This window comes from Phocoena phocoena, chromosome 1 (genome assembly GCF_963924675.1).
Source record: "Phocoena phocoena chromosome 1, mPhoPho1.1, whole genome shotgun sequence".
NCBI classification, from domain to species: Eukaryota; Metazoa; Chordata; class Mammalia; order Artiodactyla; family Phocoenidae; genus Phocoena; species Phocoena phocoena.
Window position 1 is genome coordinate 16,249,633 of NC_089219.1, and position 14,138 is coordinate 16,263,770.

General features: G+C 38.0%; 1 protein-coding gene across 1 annotated transcript in view; it reads right to left on the reverse strand.

Moving 5' to 3' along the window:
• Positions 1-14,138, reverse strand: part of EIF4G3 (eukaryotic translation initiation factor 4 gamma 3) — a 370,135-nt gene that overhangs the window by 286,514 nt on the left and 69,483 nt on the right. The gene's annotated exons all lie outside the window — the stretch shown is intronic.

Genomic DNA, 14,138 nt, shown 5'->3' on the forward strand with positions numbered 1-14,138 from the left:
TTGGCCCAGGCTGAATCACCTGCCCAATGGCAAATGAACACACTACTGCAGACTGGGCACGTAATGCATGAAACCAAGGGAACTTATTTTACGGAGCAATTTTCTCCTTAATTCATAGTGGTGATGGTTGCACATCTTCATAAATATGGTTTAAAAAAAACCCCACTGAACTGTGTACACTTTAAAATTGTGAATTTTATGGTATGTGAATTATATCTCAATTTTTTTAATGGTATTTTAGTAATTTGCAACTAGGCTGTTTAGCACCCCCTCCTTCCACTAAAAAGGCCTAGATAAATAAGCATGAGATAAGCACTGCTAGGCATTTTCTCCAGAAACAGGTGAATTTCAAAGAAACGGCACACATGTAAAGCTCTTACACTACATACTTCCTAATTCTGCCTGTCATTAAGATTACCAGCCCTCACCAAGCTCTGTATCTCCAGCATAAATCACTGGATGCTTACCTCCCTTTCAGTTCAACATGACAAGCAAACAGCTTCTCATAATACCACTTAAAATTCTAATTCAAACAATGAGCAGCGTAATATGCATGTGCAGTGCTCCAGACCACACTGTTTTTATTTTTTAAATCTCATGACTGAAATACAGTAGCACACCCACTTGACACTTCTGTACTTCAAACTGCTATGATTTATATTATGTCATTAGGAAATACAAGCATAATCGCTAGCAAGATTAGACAGCTGCTATGTAAGAACCGAATTAATAAGACTCAAGTATTGGCCTGGCCATAAAGTTTGTTTGCATTTTTCCATAACATGTTATGGAAAAAACCCAAACGAACTTTATGGCCAACCCAAAATAGAACTATAAATGCAAAAAAATTCTAATTCCCCACCTTCTTTCTAATAAAAGATTAAAAGACAAACTTCAGAAACAAAATTTGAGGGTTAAATAAGAGTAGTAAAACACAGTAGACTCTGATTATTATAGTACTCACTACATACTCTCCACTAAATGTCAATTAGGCAGATATTCATCAGAGAAATCCAAGGATCTATGAGGAGATTACATAATGATCTGAACATTTCCTACTTACACCATGAAGGAAAGAGGAGACCTATAATTTTCTGAGCACAGATGTTTACCGACATTTCAAGGATGATGAACTCCCACCAGGATGAAACTTCTTAATCTATGGCAATCATATCTGACCCTGGGTTTGACATATAGTCAGTACCTCCTCAAAAGGTAGATTTTGACAAATTAGAAAACAAGTAGTGAAAACAAGTAGTGAGGGACTTCCCTGGTGGTCCAGGGGTTAAGAATCCACCTTCCAATGCAGGGGACACGGGTTCAATCCCTGGTCTGGGAACAAAGATCCCACATGCCGCAGGGCAACTAAGCTGGCGCGCCACAACTAGTGAACCCGGGCACTCTGGAGCCCACACACCACAACTAGAGAAGCCCATGTGCCACAACTAGAGAAGCCCACACGCTGCAATTAAGAGCCTGTGTGCCACAACGAAGACCCAGCGCAGCCAAAAATTTAAATTAAAAAAAAAAAAAAATTAACCCTTTCCTACACTCAGAAAAGCTTCGTAAAAGATAAGGGCTAGAGCTGTACTACCAAGAGACTATAGATAAGTAAGAGAAGCAAATTCCAGAATGGAGCCTTCAGCAGATAACAGTAAAGCATCCAGCTAATTTCTACTTACCTAAATGGCACCAAAGACAGAGCCCATCCTCAAACTCAAGTATGAAAGTATACTGGTAAGATTAATGCATGTTATTATGAAAGATGAAACGGACAGGAATAAATTAGAGTTTGAAGCTGTCAAATGTAGGCACCAAGCATGTAAAATGTCCCAAAAAGCAGAACATCCTGAATGACCCGACCTAGCAACTACAGAAATCTCAGGGGTCACAACTTTAGTAATTCTGTATGGTCAAAAGCAAAACAGAAACTGTATTCTCAAACCTAAACACTATGACATATCTACTCCTACTTTAACCTTGGGATCTATAACAGAATGTGTTAAAAAAATTATTTTTTCAGGGCTTCCCTGGTGGCGCAGCGGTTGAGGGTCCGCCTGCCGATGCAGGGGACACAGGTTCGTGGCCCGGTCCGGGAGGATCCCACATGCCGCGGAGCGGCTGGGCCCGTGAGCCATGGCCGCTGAGCCTGCACGTGCATCCAGAGCCTGTGCTCCACAACGGGAGAGGCCGCAGCAGTGAGAGGCCCGCGTACCGCAAAAAATAAGTAAATAAATAAATAATTTTTTCTTCATTGCTGCTTATCTTTTGCCACTAAAACTTCACAGAAATAAAACTAGCCAATTTTAATATTTGTTTCAACTCAATTTCATGTTGAGCTGTTAATTCAGGTCCAAAATCCTTTATTGGAATTCAGAATTTTTCCACTGTTAGAAAGTTAATAAGGCAGCACTCCTTAATCAAATACATTAATATCTCTACTGTAAAATATATGAATATTGAAATTTCTGTATTTCTGTCCAGAGTTTTTGCCAATTTCAGAAAACAATTAGTTTCCCCAAGCTCTTTTGATTTTAGAATTGCAAGCCTATACCTTCTTTCCCATTGTGTTTTAGCTCTAAAAGTCTCCGGAAATCACCATTTGAATGTTAACAACTAAGAACCATTATATTGCTTTCTTTTCTTTTCTTTCCTTTTCTTTATTTAAACAAATCCAGAAACGTTAGTCTCCAAGCGCTTAGCCAGAAATGCCTTTGTTCTGACTCTGGTTTTCTAACTCAGAACACAACTCACCACATATTACAAACTGATTTCCTGACAGTCGCATTTAAATTTACCCAGAAACATACTCTGCTTAGGTTTTGTGTTTTGTTTTTTTTTTTTAAAGACCAATATTGCCAAAGAAAATGGCTGCTGACCATGCTGTTAATATTTTGTAATTCTATTTTTAGTTTTTGAAGAACCTCCATACTGTTTATCATAGTGGCTGCACCAACCAACAGTGTAGGAGGGCTCCAAAAAGTAATGAATTACTGATACAACAACATGAGTGAATCTCAAATGCTAATTAAGTTAAGTGAAAGAAGCTAGACTCAAAATGGCTATGAGTCCATTTATGTAACACTCCGGCAAAGGCAAAACTATAGTGGCTAGGGCCTGGGGAAGAGTTTACCTAAAGAGAGACAGCACTATGATCCAGCAATCACACTCTTGGGCATATATACAGACAAAACTGTAATTCAAAAACATACATGCACCCCTATGTTCACAGCAACACTGTTTCCAACAGCCAAGACATGGAAGCAACCTAAATGTCCACTGACAGATGAATGGATAAAGAAGATGTGGTACATATATATACAATGGAATACTACTCAGCCATAAAAAAGAACAAAATAATGCCATTTGCAGCAACATGCATGTAACTAGAGATTATCATACTAAGTGAAATAAGTCAGAAAGAGAAAGAAAAATGCCATATGATATCACTTCATGTGGAATCTAAAATATGACACACATGAACTTACCTACGAAATGGAAAATGACTCACAGATATACAGAACAGACTTGTGGTTGCCAAGGGTGGGGGTGGGGGATGGACTGGGAGTTTGGGATTAGCAGATGCAAACTATTACATATAGAATGCAACTATTATACATAGAATTATATATAGAATATCTACTATATAGGACAGGGAACCATATTCAAAATCCTATAATAAACCATAATGGAAAAGAATATGAAAAAGATACGTATGTATAACTGAACCACTTTGTTGTACAGCAGAAACTAACACAACATTGTAAATCAACTATACTTCAATAAAATTTTTTAAAAAGAGAGATGGCACTGAAGGACTGTAATTAGGTGATGGAACTTTTCCGTATCTTCAGTATGATGGGGCTGCAAAACTCTGCATTTATCAGAATAAATAAAACTAGATATCTAAAATAAGTGAGTTCTGAGTTTCTCCAAAGGTTAAGCAACAACGTCACTAAATGACTCAGCAATACTCACTCCTAGGTATACATCCAAGAGAGATAAAAACATGTGCACACAAACCTAATAAATGAATGCTCATAATCAGCATTATTTGCAATAGCCAAAAAGTAGAAACAATGTTTTCATCAACTGATGAATGGATAAACAAAATGAAGTATATCCATACAATGAATTTTATTTGGCAATAAAAGGAAATGGAAGTCCTGATACATGCTACAACATGGATGAACCTTGAAAACACAATGCTAAGTGAAAAAAGCCAGTCACAGAAGACCACATTTTGTATAATTCCACTTATATGAAATGACCAGAACAGGCAAATCCACAGACAAAAAGTATAAAAGAAAAAGACTAGTAGATGCTTAGGCCTGAGGGGATGGGTGGAAATGGAGGAAGGAGGGATGACTGCTAAAGGATATGGGTTTCTTTTTGAAGTAATCTAAAATCAGGTTCTAAACCTATGGTGATAGTTACACTAGTCTGTAAATATACTAAAAACCAATAAACTATACATTTTAAATGGGTGAATTTTATGTTATGTGAATTATATCTCAATAAAGCTGTTATCAAAAAAGTGAATAACATTGTAGGTAATTTGTAAACAAATTTTTTAAATAATAATATTAAAACTTCATGGTGGGGCAAGCACTTTGTCTACTACTCTATCCCCAGACACTAGAATATTGCTAAAAAGAGTCATAAACTCAAAATGCTTCATCATCATGATCAAGTCCAATAGACTTATTTTTTAAGATAAGTGATTTTTTTTTTTTTTTGGCCATGTCACACAGCTTATGGGATCTTAGTTCCCCAACCAGGGATTGAGCCCAGACCCTGCCAGTGAAAGCACCGAGTCCTAACCACTGGACCGCCAGGGAATTCCCGTAGTCCACTAGACTTAAAAGAAGTATGGCTCATCCTAAGAATCTACATAGCAAACAAAGAGAAGTTGTATGCAACAGTAATAGCGAAACAGGTGCCCCACAGGAAAATGGGTAGCTGGATTTATGCAGTGAACTGAATTTCTTTCAATGGCAGAAAGAAATACAGGATCTTATACTCTCCTGAAACTCTGCCTAATGGCCTTGCAACATGGAAACTTGCCCAGCCAGCTTCTTGACCCTACTCCCGACAAACTTTTCTCTTCAGTAATATCTGGAAAAGATCCTTCTCTATCCACAGCCAACAAACCCAAGCCAAAGCACACTTACACTAAACCAGTGGATCAATACTGCTTGTCAATATACCAAAGGGGAGATTAATTATAGTATCTAGAAATGAGTCAAAGTATTTCTGTTCACTAGAAAAACGGTAACAAAGAAAACCACATTTAACAGAAGAAATAACTTCATAAAATAAAGAATCATGGTTAATTCACCAACAATGAAAACCACACCAAATTATACTTGGAAGGTCCACATTGCTCTAGTCAACCTAACAACAAATGCAGGAATTCCATATACCTAGTACGCTCTACTCCACAGGAAAACTCTTCAAATATCTGAGTACTGTCAATATTAATAAATCTTTTAGTCTTTATTAAGTCTTTATTATTTAGTCTTTATCTTTTAGGTGAAATACTCACTTCCTTTTGACCACTCGTGGAGAGGCAAATGTGGTATAATCCTATCAGAGTAAAGTGGAAGGGAGACAATTTTCTTATTATCAATGCAAACAAAGATTGTGTGAGCTCTCTTTACCTCTGCTTATTAATATATTCATGTTGTCTGTAATAACCTATTGTCCATGTGTGTTTTCTTTCCACCTAAAATTGTCACAGGGCTTCCCTGGTGGCGCAGTGGTTGAGAGTCCGCCTGCCGACGCAGGGGACACGGGTTCGTGCCCCAGTCCGGAAAGATCCCACATGCAGCAGAGCGGCTAGGCCCGTGAGCCCGGGCAGCTGAGCCTGAGAGTCTGGAGCCTGTGCTCCGCAACGGGAGAGGCCACAACAGTGAGAGGCCCGCATACCGCAAAATAAATAAATAAATAAAAATAAAATACAATAGTCACAGAGTCATGTCTGATTCATTCTGGGCATAACTATAAGTAATCAATCATTTGAATGTAAACAAAATACATTTGCACCTATTTAATTTCATCATGCAGATTCTCATTCATTTCATTTTGAAATCTAATCTTACACTCAATTTTTTCATCTAAATTTCCCAGTAGTTTTTACAAGGATAAAAAGTTCATTTTAATTTAAATCACTGGGGTAAAAAATACTAAACAGGTCAGAATTAAAGAAAGAGCACTGTGATACTCCAGAAACCCCTTCTTCTTGGCCAGAGGAAATGGAGGAAAGAGTCCTTGTGGGCCAGAGTATTAGGGGAATTCCAAAGAAGAAAAGTAGAGGAGGAGGATCCCTATTTCTTTGTATGAACCTACATAAGTCCAGGCTCACCCTCAAAGTTGTACATAAATGGGACAGATCCAAAGCAGCATATTAAAAGCTCTGAAAATAAACGAAGATTAGAACCACCCCCCACAGAGAGACAAAACTTGAGCCCTGAGCCTAATCAAGTTGATTGTCTGCTTAAAAAAAAATTTTTTAATCACAATTCTCCAAGGATTATAACAGGACCCAGAATCTATAAAACATAAAATTTTGGGACTTCGCTGGTGGTCCAGTGGTTAAGCCTTCACCTTCCAATGCAGGGGGTGAGGGTTCAATCTCTGGTCAGGGAGCTAAGATCCCACATGCCTTGGGGCCAAAAAACCCAAAAAAAAACATAGAACAGAAGCAATATCATAACAAATTCAATAAAGACTTTAAAAATGGTCCACATCAAAAAAAAAAACTTAAAAAAAAATACAAAATTTTAAATGTCCAGGATACAATCTGAAATTACTCGGCATACAAATATAGTAAAATGTAACCAATTCTCAAGAACTAGCAGTCAAATCTAACAAGGTTGATTGCTTAAAAAATATTCTCCAAATGATTCAGAATTTATAAAGCTTAACATTTACAGTGTCTAGGACACAATCCAAAATTATGTGACATACAAAGAACCAAGAAAATGTAACCAATTCTTAGGAGAAAAGACAATCAACACATACCAACCTTGAAAAGACTCAGATATTAGAATTATCAGGCATAGAACATAAAGCAACTATTATAACTATGCTCCAAGAGGTAAAGGTAAACACATTTGAAATGAATGGAAAGATAGAAATCCTCAACAGACTGATACAAACTGTAAAAAAGAACCAAGTGGAAATTTTGGAACTGAATGATACAACATCTTTAAAAAATTCACTGGGTGGTATCAGTAACAAAATGGAGATGACAGAGGAAACAGTCAGTGAATCAGAAAATAGATCAATGAAAATAAAGAAAGAAAAACAATTACTAAAAATAACAAGGAGATAAGGAGGCGAAGGTGGAAAATTACATAATATGGAAGTTTGCAATGGTAAGTTATAAGTTGTTAATGTAACCCGTGGGTCAGCAAACTTTTTCTCAAGAGGCTAGATAGTAAATATTTGTGCATTCATGGTATTTGTATGAGTCTGCGAGCCATATGGTCTCTGTCACAATTGCTCGCCTACACTGCTGTAACGCAAAAGAAGCTACAGACAACATGTAAAATGAATGCATATGGCATGTTCCAATAAAACTCATTTACAGAAATAGGCAGCTGGCTAGTGGGCCATAGGTTGCCTACCCTTAATTTAACCTAATAAAAGAGTTTTCCCCAATACTTTGTACAACACTACCTACTTAAGATTATAAATGTTCAGTTATACAATATCTGGTAACACAAACCTTATGTTTCCAAACAGTAATTAAACTCATCCATGAGGTAGATGGAAGAAGAGTTATAGTACTATGTCAACAAACTGATATTAGTGAGATTCTTGAAATTATCATTAATAAAACAATAGTATTACCTGAAAAAATTAAGAGTGTACATATGGCTTAAATTCAGACTAGTTTTTAATAACTAAGACAAATTCTGATATGCCAATAATCACGTGTAAATGTTAATTCAGTAACAATGACAGTGAATCCTTAAGTAATTTTACTCCACAATCTCAAGTAGTAGTACTAGTAGTAGTAGTAGCAGTAGTAGTAATAAAAACAAAAGAAATAAATGTCAGGAGAAAAAATAATTTTAACATATCCACCCATATTAAAAGAAACAGGAAGACATATTTTGTTTCAATTCTCTTTCCTATTAAACCACCTTCAATAATACTAAAAATTAATATTAAAGTCAACGATCTCATACTGTCGTTTTCATTCTGACAAATTTACTGTTCTAAAGAAAAAATATTTGCGCGTATTTCTTAAAAATCTGCATTTATGAAAACACACTGATCTCCCTATAGTATACTGACTCACTAATGCTCCCTAATGTTTTTTATTTTGTTTTGTTTTGCTTTTTGGCTGCGCCTTGCAGCCTGCAGGATCTTAGTTCCCCAACCAGGGATCGAACCCCTGCCCACTGCAGAGGAATTGCGGAGTCTTAACCACTGGACTGCCAGGCAAGTCCCTCCCTATTGTTCTGAGACATGGTTTGTTTGATTTCATGTGCTATAACAACATTCTGAAGTACAGTAGTCCAGTGGCCCAGTCCATATGGCTAGCTGCACTCTGCTCCTATGTTGCCTTCTATTCACCATCCCTGTCCCCTTCTAAACTCTGACTACTATCAGTCACCCAGTCCCCTACACCAAATATTCACTATTTAAATAGCAAGGAGGCAGCCAAAAAGGAATGCTAAATCCTCCCTGCTCCCTAACTATTGCTCAACTTTGGAAAATCCTGTTTTAAGAGGACTGTAGAAGGTTATAAAGAATTCCCAAGAGAATAGTGAATGTGATTCATTTCACCTAGAGCAGGATGAGTGAATGGTGACTATAAGGATTGGCTAACAGTAGTGAAAGGGTGAAAAAGAAGAGGAAAGAAGAATGAAGAAATAAGATCCATCTCCCCCACCTTTTTTTTTTTTTTTTTTTTTGCAGTACGCGGGCCTCTCACTGCTGTGGCCTCTCCCGTTGCGGAGCACAGGCTCCGGACGCGCAGGCTCAGCGGCCATGGCTCACGGGCCCAGCCGCTCCGCGGTATGTGGGATCCTCCCGGACCGGGGCACAAACCCGTGTCCCCCGCATCGGCAGGCGGACTCTCAACCACTGCGCCACCAGGGAAGCCCCATCTCCCCTTTTTTTAAGTGACCAAAATCCTACTTTCCTGTGTAAAAGCATACTCACCACAGAATTTCCTAATGCTTTGTGCTCTAGAGGCTCTGGATTGGAGTCAGACAATCTTGGGTTCCGTTCCTAGCTTTAGCCTTTAGTACACTGTGTAGTCATAGTTAATCTCTAAACAGCAGCTTCCTCAATTGTAATATGGTTACATAAAACATTCATAAATTGCTCTGAGGATTAACTAAGTCACTAGACTAAATACTCTCTGCATGATGCCTGCCGGGTATTTGTCATTCAATCCCTGTCAAGTCCCTCTTCTAGCCCCCAAATTAGAATATGATACAACCATTGTTTGGGAAGTGGCATTAGAAGGACAAATGCAAGCAGCCGGCTTTTAAGCAGCTAGTCATTTCATTCATTCATTTTCAACAAATATTTTATAAGTAGCTGCAAAGTAGTGAATAAAATAAGCAAAGTCACCAAACTCATGGTGCTTACATTCTATTGGGGGCAGACAGACAAAAAGTTAACCAGATAAATAAAATGGTGAAAATGGCATGAAAATAAAAAGAATGATATAAGAAGTGAGTAATAGTATTCTGGATAAGACAGACGAGATAACTTCTAAATTGGGATCTGAAGGGTGCAAATTATCCATTCTACAAAAAGCAAGGGAAAGAGCATTCTAGGAAGGGGGCATCAAATGCAAAGGTCAGAAGTTGAAAAGGGCTGTGTTCAAAAATCATGAAGCTAGAGGGGGGTAGGGGAGGAATGGATTGGGAGTTCGGGATTAGCAGATGCAAACTATTATATATAAAGAATGGATAAACAAAAAGTCATACTGTATAGCACAGGATATATTCAATATCCTATATTAAACCATAATGGAAAAGATTACAAAAAAGAATATACATATTCATGTATAACTGAATCACTGCTGTACAGAAGAAATTAACACAACATTGTAAATCAACTATACTTCAATAAAACAAATTTTTTTAAAAAAAAGATCATGAAGGCTTCCCTGGTGGCGCAGTGGTTGAGAGTCTGCCTGCCGATGCAGGGGACACAGGGACACGGGTTCGTACCCAGGTCCGGGAAGATCCCACGTGACGCGGAGCGGCTGGGCCCGTGAGCCACGGCCGCTGAGCCTGCGCGTCCGGAGCCTGTGCTCCGCAACAGGAGAGGCCACAAGAGGGAGAGGCCCGCGTTCCGCAAAAAAAAAAAAAAAAATGATCATGAGACTAGAGTGAAGGGAGTATGTAGGGAGTGGTCATCACAGAGTTCAGAAACTCAAGCAGGAGCTACGTCATCTGAAGCTGTGTAGGCCCTGGTAAACAATATGAAATCTAAGGTCAACAGCAACAACAGTAGAGCTTCAACGGAGGAGGAGCATAAGATTAATAGTATTTTTTAAAGACCATTCTGAATGTTTATGAAAAAATGAATTGGAGAAGGGTAGGGAAGGAAATAAGGAGACTAGTTAGGAGACTGTAGCAGCTGTCTAGGTCAGAGATGATTGTGGCCTGGAAGAGAGTAGGACAGTAGAAATAAATGGAGAAAAGGCCAAGTTTAAACAGTAAAAGCAACAGGGTTTGCTACTGCCTAAGAGTAGAGGAGTGAAGGAAAAGAATAATCAAAGAAAGGCTTACAGACGTTTTACCTTGAGCAGCTAGGTAGACAGCAATGTTATTTAGCAAAACTGGGAAAGAACAGGTTGAAGTAGGGGTGAGAAGGAAATCAAGAGGTCTGAAATGCCAGTTGGAAATCCAGGAGGAGATGTAAATACACAAATTGGATAAATGAATATTTAGGTCTGGCTAAAAATCTGATCTAAAAATACAAAAATTTGAAAGTCATCAACATAAAAATAGTATTTAAACCCAAGAGAAATAAAGAAGCAAAGTACCACAGCCCTGAGAGTGAGACAAAGGAGGCATCAGCAAAGGACCCTGCCCAGGTAGGAGGAAAATCGACAGATGCAGTAGTACTGGGGTACCGAAGGACCACATCATTATTCAGGGAAGTGAAGTGAATATTGCATCTATAACATTCTCTTTATACTCTAACTGCCGACACACCAGAACAAGAGTAAACAACTTGCCAGCCTTCCAGGAAGCCTTGAGAATCCAGTTTTAGACCACATGGGCTGCTACACGTTAGCCAACGTGTTGCTAAAATCTCATCATTAAAAAAATAAAGTATGAATAAATGGAAACTATCTCCTAGAATTGAACTAATACATTCAACGCATTTAACAGTATCTGGGATACAGTAAACCTCAACAAACATTAGCTATCATGGTGGTTATTTTAAAAACTCTCTAATTTTGAAAATGGCTTAGTGTTTACAGACACAAATCTTTGTGACTAAAAGATAATCTGAGTTCTCAGGCTCCAAGGCAGAGCACTCCACAAGATAGATATACCCTTAAACGGTTTGTCAAATGTGTGAAGTTTTATTAATGAAACAAGTGATACCATTAGTGTAAGCATTATTACAGCTATACATACAAGTTCTAAGAATTTTTTTAAGGAGGGGACTGATAAGTATTTTCCTACTGCAGAAGAAGGGGAACTGGATAAAAACAGAGTCAGGCTCAATTTTATTCAGCTATATGCAGCTACAGTAAGTTATCTGCATTTCTCAAACTTAGGTCTTACGTGTCAAGGTTCACTTTGACCCCTGAAGTAGATAGATATGTAGAAAAAAGGTTAACAGCTTCCTCAATAACTAGATTACCTTGTGGGAAATGATCTGATCTCCTCAGTTTCCTCATCTATACTCTGTGGGAATGATGGGAAGATTTAACAAAACAAGGCTTGTGATGTGCTTGGCACATAATAGGCAATATCTAATTATTTCAAATAGTTCTTCCATAAAGATTATTATTTTCCTTTCTCTGAGTATTCAGAAGACATGGCATTTAAGATAGCTCTCCCAGATTCCTACCAATCACTAACAGCACCAAGAACTTCCTACTGCATTCTTTAGAGCTTAGAAAAGCTAGAATGAAAGATGTGGTGAAGAAAAGGACTTTGGGAGCATCTGACAGATACCATGACATATGAAAAAAAGAAGTTAAAAATTATGCAATCTGTTCCATACCTGACAAAGTTCTGAAAGATACTGATTGAGTTATGCTACTTTGGATAGTGAACTTTTACACAGACATTTATTCACCTCTTCAAAGAATTTCTCTCCTCTCTGAAACTTGTTAATTCTGACTTAACTGTTCTCCCCAAGGTGAGAAGCTTATTAGATAAATTTAACGGTTCTCAGCTCAAGGTAGTTTATATGGAAGAGTGTCTGAAAGAAGAAACTGCTTTTCTTATTTACATCTGAACAACCCGTGTCATTACCCAAACAAATTCACCCAACTGTCACATGCCAGAAGTCATATTACTGAAAATACTTGTTCCCACCATGCCAGCTATTAAAGACGCTTATGGGAGAAATCAATACCCTTTTACTAGCAAAACTTACCTTCAAAGTCAACCGCCCACTTGAAATTTTTTGAGTAATTTTCTAATTTTCTCCTTAAAAACATGATCTCACAAACATCAATGGCAATACAAAACAACCACCACCACGACTCAGAAAATAAATAATTCTCCTTTTTCTGTAGTCATCATCTTTAATAATGTCAAAGTACACTGGAAACATTTTTCATCACTCCATCTACTTGCAAATACACAGCCAACAATAGCTGCAAAGCATTCTGCAACTCTGTCTCACCCTACTCAGAGCCACCCAAGAGAGCAGGTCCCCTAGCGATACCTAATGAACAAATAAAGATGACAAGTCAACTTTCAATCACAGAGCCAAATAATGGATTATAAACAACACCAACAAGAAGAATATAAACTTTTACATCATTATAACTTACTTTCAACATTCAATAAAAATGTCCTGACAAAGGGACTTCCCTAGTGGTCCAGTGGTTAAGACACAGCACTTCCACTGCAGAGGGCATGGGTTCAATCCCTGGTTTGGGAACTAAAATTCCTCATGCTACACAGCACAGCCAAAAAAAAGTCCTGACAGAGAAAAAAATCTTACAAACTTTCACAACTCTAAACATAATTTCTTAGGATATTAGACCCATATGAAGTCACTGTTATTTTATTTGTTGACTGTGAGGTATGGCAATAACTACAGGCAATGTTTTCCTGTCGCATTCTAGACACGCCTGATTCCACTTAAGAAAGATGGAATGTTTCTTAAGAAACATTTAAGAAAGATGTTTTCTTTCTTAAAACAGCAGCATTTGTTTTCAACATAAAATTCTGAAAGGAAAGAATGTTATAATGAAAACTATCAAACAGAAAGTTTTTCAGAAGGTTTCGCATGCTTATGTAGAATGGACATATAGCCAAGATGACTTTCTTCCATAAATTCCGGCCCAAAGTAATTACTATGTATCCAGTGTCACATGTTTAAATTTAACAGTCTTCCAAAAAATTGTTTTAAAAACAATCACATTCTTCAAAGACGGCAGGCTTATAAAGTGATTTTTTTTTGGGGGGGTGCTGAGTTGGGTCTTCGTTGCTGCACGTGGGCTATCTCTAGTTGTGGCAAGCGGGGTCTACTCTTTCTTCATTGTGGTACGCGGGCTTCTCATTGCGGTAGCTTCTCTTGTTGCAGAGCATGGGCTCTAGGTGCGCGGGCTTCAGTAGTTGTGGCACACATGCTCTAGAGCACAGGCTCAGTAGTTGTGGCGCACGGGCTGAGTTGCTCCGCGGCATGTGGGATCTTCCCGGACCAGGGCTTGAACCCATGTCCCCTGCATTGGCAGGTGAATTCTTAACCACTGCACCACCAGGGAAGTCCCTGATTTTTTTATTTTTAGAGTGATTTGATATTTTATTTTTAAATAAATTTGAGTGGTAAAATCAGAAAGATACAAATATTCGGAAAATTGAAAAAGAACGAAAAGAGCAAAGGAGAGAATGATCTGAAATACAATACAAAACATACCAATAACCTTCTGCTCTTATCTTTCTAATGGCAATGTT